Below are 6860 nucleotides of genomic sequence, written 5' to 3'. Positions count from 1 at the left end.
CTGCAGCATAGATATAACGCTTCTAGAGGAAAGATGAAGTGCCTCGTACAGGAATCAGGAGAGATGGAAAGGGACAGACGAATAAACACATAGATAGATACGGACAGGGCGAGGATGCTCCTACGGCAGTCTTTTGTTTAGGAGTGAGTGATCCTCATTGTCTGTCGACGTGGAGAAGAGAGGAAATTAATTGCAACCAATTAATAATTAATCCCGTTTAAACAGCTTTATTATCACCCTCGAACGAGAGGGAATTGGTCTGATAACCCCCCGAAGACCGAATGTCAAGTTTAACCAAATAGTTATTGCTTTATCAAACAGAGTCTGCAAATAAATTAATCAAAAGCAAATATGTTCTTTGTGCGGCTCGTTTGCCGGTAATGGATGGATATGAAGATTTGCCGATATTATTGTCTGTCATTCAATCTAACAAAGTGAACATTTATTGCATATATATTAAAAATTATCCCTTAATCGAGTGGGGCTGGGGTTGCAGTTATTGGAGTCTTCCCAGAGGTGAAGTCCCCTTGGATAGGAGAGGGGAGGGCTGCTCTTCGCCTCCCGTGCGATTCCCTTCAGAACATGTTTCAAAATTGCTTTAATCCACCGCTAAATTAAGCTGTTTTACTAACTGTCCACGATACCATAAACTGTTTGAGGAGCTAATGGACGAGATGTTATAAAAATAGTGGACGTGAAGCACAGAAGAGGCGATATATTCGCCCGGGAGTGATGGCCAGGGACCCAGCCACGGCAGACAAGCCCTCTTTGTCTCCCACTTGCTTACATCATTTTCTAATTAGGCATAAAATTGTCTTCATACACTGGTATCGCTGGCTTCATAAACATAACCATTATGGTTCATAAGGACCCCATTGTGGGGAGCCCCTCTCAAAATAGAAAAGGATCTGGAGAGGCCCAAAGAAAAAAACATCCCCTTTGTTTTCTCTTTTGAGAAGACGGATGGGCAATGTCACGCAGAAGATTACTTTAGACTATTAAATTGTCAGAAAGGAAGAATTTCCCTATTAATAAAGGGATTATGGGGGAGCGATGGAGCTGGATGCTGGAGGCTGGCAAAGCGCAGTACCTGGTGCAGGGTGCTTAGGGATGGCGGGACAACGCGCGAGAACGGCACCGCACGGCCCATGGGAGCCGTGGCATACCCACCGTGGTATTCCTGGGAGCGAGGCCGGCCGTGGCTTGGTGCCACGCACCCGCGGAGCAGCGGGCAGCCCCGGCCTCGGCGCCTGGATAACTGGATGGAGATGGATGGAGCCGCCTATCGCCCCCGACGCGGTGTCAGCCCCCGGACAATTACTGTCTCCAGAGGGATGGACAGACTGACTGACACTGACCTCTGCCCACGAGCCCACTGGCGGCCCCGAGGAGCTTATGTGCAATTTGCTGGATTTCGTTTACAATAACCCGACTTGACATAAATAACTCTCCATGCTGTGTCTACGCCCGCCTGACCTCCTGAACTAGCGCAGAAACACTGCCGTATTGATCAGGGGTGCGGGGGTTTTTTGCTTCTTTTTTTTTTTTTTTCCTTCTTTTTGGTCCGAGAAGACCTGCTCGCTCCGTCCCGCGGTCTCTGCCCTTCCCCGAGCCGGACCGGGTCCGGTCCCTGCGCGGGGGCGGCAACTGGGCCCGGTCGGTTCCCCGAGCAGTACTGAACAGAGCCCTGCTGAACTGGCGGAGTGGTTCTATTTGTTCAGACCCTATTTTAAATTGAGGGCGCTTTCCTGACATTAAAACCCGGCAGGAGTTAAATTTCATGTCGCGACAGATATCGGCGAGCCGTGACGCCCGATGAGGGCCGACAGGGAAGACCAGGGGAGGCATGGGCTCCCCGAAAGCCTCCATTCCCGCTCCTTTCCGCTCTCCCGCCCTTCCCTGCACTGACTCAGAGCCAGACCTTTGTCTCGACCCCTGTTGGAAGCTCCGCGGGGCGTGCGGGGAGGGACGGAGGAAAAAGAAATAATCCCGAACGAAAGTAAAGGGGGAGAAAGGGACTCCCCGGCAGAAGCCTTGCGGAGCAAGGCTGGTGTTATCCATTTAGTGTGACATATGGAAATCTCCCGGCGGAGCCACAATTAAAGGAACCGGCCCTGCGTCCTTTATTCCCCACTAACTTTTGTGTTAAATGTTAACAACCTGGCGCTATCCATTCCGGCTCTATTACCAAGTGAATGTTGACTCCAAGGCTGCCTTCCTTTCTGCCTATTCTGGGGCTGCCTCCCACGCAGATTTATGTATTTTTGATATTAAATTCTTTCTATCATTAAGCCTGCTCTCTTGTTGACTTTCATTGACCCCTGCCCTTGTCCCCATACTTTTCCATATTTAATACAGAACCATTTTTGCCGGTGCCCTCCCCTCTTTGTTACCTCCCGGTTGACTGCCGTCCCTAAAGGCATGTGCTGTTTGCTCTGTTGTTGAACTTGGTAGGGTCACATAGTCTTGTGCTGTGATATCCTCCGTATTTCCAGCCCTGAGATTCAGGGGAGGTGCCTTGTGGAACAAGCCTTTTTTTCCCCTAGCTACCGGCTTCCTAATGACTTAAGCAAACACCTTCGCTAATGATCCCCCAGGCTCCCTAATCCCCTCGGGGTTTTGTTTAGCTGAACTCCTAGTGCTCTGCCTGTCCCACTGGTACCGTGGCCTCTCTGACCTGAGACATCGCAGCTCTTCTCCTTGGAGCGAGCTGCCTTGTCCAGCTCCGCCTGGGCCAAAGGCCAGGATCATGGGAGCATTGCATGCCACCAGCTGCTTGAGGTGACACCGAGTTACAAAGAAGAACCGCCAAAGGAAACTTCGGCTCACACAGCCAAATGAATGTGTTCATTTATCTCCTCTGACTCCGCGGTTCGCGGCGTGCCTCGGCCCTATGGCTTGACTGGAGGAGCGGCTAAACGTCCTTCCCAAGAAAGATTGGCTCACTTCTCCTAGGCCGGTCTGTTCAGTATCATTATGTGACCGATTTTCAGAATTGAAGTTGCCTGGTGTTTTGATTCTTCCCTGCCTGTGCAGTTGTGCCCTGGAGGTCCCTTCAAAATGGATGCTAATTGTTGGGGCTGCACACTGCTGCCTGCTAAAATGCCCCAGAGCTCCCAGGCCCTGCTCCTCAATGGCTTAATTGACAAGGACTTGTCTGTATTTAGGAGCAGCTGGTCCAAAGCATTGGCACATCAGTGCAATCTTAACACAGCATCCCTAGCCTGGAGGAGTATGAGGGTAAACGTGGTTAAAATGAAGGAAGATTTATAGTCGGCCCCCTTGGGTAATGCGACAGAAGACAGCTACCAAGATTTTCCCTAGTAGGGGTTTCATTCATCAGCTTCCCAGCCTTGGTAACGTGTCTAGGAGCCACGTTCCAGCTATTATTAATAATAGGAGGTGGCCATTTAGCACAATTAGGCAGGTGACAGTATTCCACAATAATGTGTGGCCCTAAACGAGACGGGGAGCCGCTAACAAACAGATCCGCGACAGAGCAGTGCTGGGGCTTTGCGCAGTAGCCATGTCCCGAGTGGATCTGGGCTGGTCCAGTGGACAGTGAGTGCTCACGCACCTGCGTAGCCCCCAGCCCGCAGCTCCATATGTTACCAGCTAAATCCTGGCAGGCATTGGTTTTCTCTACTTCTGTAAGGAGAGACGGGAAAGAGCATCTCCCGGCAAACTGCTCCCTCTAAACCCTGAGCTAAACCCTCTGAAGTCACACACCGGGTTTAAAAATCATCTTCCATCGCATTTCCGAATTTTAAATTAAGGATCCTTTTAATTTCGGATACACGGATAAAATATATTTTTTTTCCTCCCCTCTCTTTAAATGCTTCTCGTGAACTTCCCGTTTATAGAATCTAAACTTATATAATTTCTAAACGGGAATGGCTGGGTTTATTTTCTGCACAGGGTTATTCAGCGTTTTACAAAGAAGGTTTATGTCGTGGCTTAAAACTAAGGAGTTTTTTGTTGTTGTTGTTTTGCAATGTGTGGGAAATACTTTTATGTTCACACAGTCTGCATCATGAATAGGGATAATAGGTTCGGGATCCTCATTGAAATTTGAAGTTTTTAAACAGAAATTCCCTAACTTTTGCTCGTTTTCTCAACTTTTTTCGTAGGAACAATGCCAACATTGAAGCCCTCGGTTGGAGTCTGCACAGTTGGAGATCTTTGGTGCCATTTTAGACATCTTTGGATTTCATCAATCAAACTGACTGCAATTTTCCATAAAAACCCTGAATTTGGGTCAGAAAGTGGGCAAAGCAGATAAAGATCGTTCGAGCTGTCTTATAAGATGATAAATAGATATCCTTTCAGTTCAACAATGCAAGAAGTGCAGTTTTGTAATTCACTTCCATTGGTTTTGAATGCAGTGAGTCGAAACAATTTATACATGTTTTCCCATGGTTAGAAGATGTCTTTACATACTTGTCAATAGTAGCTTGACCTTTTTCCCCACTGAACTAGGAGGAGGTGTTTTTTTTTCTCCTTCTTCCAGAGTACAGAAAAGGACTGTTTTGGGTTGGCTTTTTTTCCTTTTTTCCCCCCCATCCTTCTTCTGTTTCTTTTTAGAGACTAAATCAATAGGATATTTCATCTTGTCCCGAGGTTTAAACAGATGGTAGGTGTTTCACTGCAGTTCATCACGCTGCAGACGAGGTATTTTGTTCTCTGCTGCCCTGAGCGAGTGGCCCGAGCCTGTTGGATTTGCTCGGTGTATTCTTTCACCTAACGAGTAGGAAGCCCTAAAAGTCTCGGGCGGAGACCTCGGTGGATTCTGCCAAACTGCCACAGCAGACAGAGCCTTGCTGTATGACCAAGGGAAGGGTTTCTGCCTCCCGGGTTTCTGGCTGTTCCCTAACTCTCCTGGGAGCTATGTCTTGTGGGATAACGTCCATACTCGTGCCAGCCCGTTAGATGCTACACGCATCCGAGCGGGATTGGGACGGACGGCTCATGTGTGGGAGGCCAGCGAAGGTGTGGAAACACCGTTTGCATTATCAGCACAAGGCATCTGTCTGGAGGTGTCTCAGAAAGCAAGCTGGGAGCATTGGCCTGGGTCTGCAGAATAGGGAAACTGAGGCACGGAGCAGCATTCCCAAGGCTGGGACTGGGGGTGCCCCAGCACTCCTCGGCCCCTGCCCATCGCTACGAAGTGAAGTGAAGGGCCCTTCTGGGAAGAGGGCAGGCGAGAAGGATATATGTTTGGGAGGCTTGAACTCCTCCACTGTTCCCCAGAGATGTGCCCCGAGTGGGGCAGCTCACTGGATCCCCGCTCTGCCGGCGCCCAGCCCGCCTTGTCCCACGGGACAGCCTGCCGCTAGCTGTTCGCTCTCCTGGGCTGAGGAAAGTGATGGAGGAACTAGGACCAGAGAAAAGGCCTTTTCCTTTCCTCCCCTCGCCTTGAACACGACAGCCCTGCTAAGTGCTGAACGCTCCCCGCTAATGGATAATGACCTGCGGTGTTCAGCTGCCTCCTGCTCCTCAAATAAAGGCTGCTTTTACTATTAATTGCATTTGTAACATGAGCGCAGTAGGTTCACAGCCCAAACGACTCAGAAACGACAGCATCGACGTTGCGGTGGGCACAGCCGCCCCCACGAAGTATCCAGACCCTTCTGCAGAGCGCAGACGGGGTCCACGGCCTCTCACTGTCCCTTGGGCAGGCGGGGGGGGGCAAACAGTGGTGAGGAGGCGGCTCAGCTGCCCAACAACATTTCTTCCTCTGCAAAGGAGCACGTGGAAAGGGGGTGGGAAAGAGTTAAAGCAGTTCGTGGCAACTGGTGTCTTCCCACGGCCCGTGGGTGTGAAACACAGCCATTCACGCCTTGCAGATTTTGGGGATGTGAACAGTTCCCCTCCCTGAGGCGGAAATTCCACCTGAATGAGATAAAAACTTTTTTTTGCTCTTTTATTGAATTTTTTTTTCTTTTTCTCAGGCGAAGATTTTGCTGTCCGCCCTCCTCCCAGCTCCTCTACTGGGCCGCAGGAGAGAGGGAACGATGCTCCGCAATGGTGCCCGGAGCATCAGCTGCGGCGGGGAGCACCGGGGCTCATCCAAGTCGTGTGCGAGGCCATGGTCCGGCTGGGAACCGTGCGGATACGGCAGTAGGGGCCCCAGGCAGCTGCAGTGGGGCCGCGGGAGTTTTTGGGACACAGGAAGGAGAGAGACCACACGGTCTCTGGACCTGGGCTGCTTAAAAAATGCCTCTGGGTGTTTATAACTCCTCAGCAGGAGCTTATGAAGAGACATGCGGCAGTAGTTACACAAGATTTTGGGGACAAGCCCCTCATATTCGGGTTGCAGTTATAATCAGGGAGATGAAACAAGTAATTTACTCCTTAGGGAGCCTTTCACTCCGTGCTAAACATCAAAAGCCACGCTAGAAACAGATAAAAGAATTTCTTCCTTGCCTCCTTGCTTGCTGTGTTCCTAAGCGAAGCTCCGCGGGACCGCGGTGCCGCTGCCCGGCCTGCTCCCGGCCGTGAGCAGCCCTCTTCACTGACACGGCTTTCTCAGGGTTTTGGTGATTTGTTTGGGGTGGTTTGTTTTTGTTTTCTGATTTTATTTTTTTTCTTCCTTTTTTAAATATTTCCCTTCCCTCAGTCTATCAGGCAGATATTTAAGGACATCTCTGAAGATAAAAGTGACCCTAGAAATACCTACTTCGGCCCTTTCCTCTGTCAGTGACTAACTCTTCAGCCACTGCCACTGGGTGCCTCCAGAACCGGAAGGGAAGGGGCTGGCAGAACATCTCCGAGGGGAGACCTCGGATGTTTTCACACGGCGAGCGCGGCTCACGCACCTGCTGAGCGGGGCGGGGGCGGGCGGGCATTGGCGGAGCCGG

At 50.5% G+C, this 6860-nt stretch overlaps 1 long non-coding RNA gene across 1 annotated transcript in view; it reads left to right on the top strand.

Moving 5' to 3' along the window:
• LOC127472238 (uncharacterized) overlaps window positions 1-6051 on the top strand; it is a 9200-nt gene extending 3149 nt beyond the window's left edge. The window contains exons 2-3 of the long non-coding RNA XR_007904931.1: window positions 4131-4384; window positions 5952-6051. This is a non-coding gene — a long non-coding RNA (uncharacterized LOC127472238). The remainder of the gene's footprint in view (window positions 1-4130; window positions 4385-5951) is intronic.
• The last annotated feature ends 809 nt before the right edge of the window (window positions 6052-6860 follow it).

Source organism: Manacus candei, unplaced genomic scaffold (assembly GCF_025592945.1).
Source record: "Manacus candei isolate 608988 ecotype Guabito, Panama unplaced genomic scaffold, ASM2559294v1 h1tg000028l, whole genome shotgun sequence".
In the NCBI taxonomy this organism is placed as follows: Eukaryota; Metazoa; Chordata; class Aves; order Passeriformes; family Pipridae; genus Manacus; species Manacus candei.
Note: the sequence above shows the minus strand (reverse complement) of the source record. Positions and strands in the feature narration are given on the sequence as shown.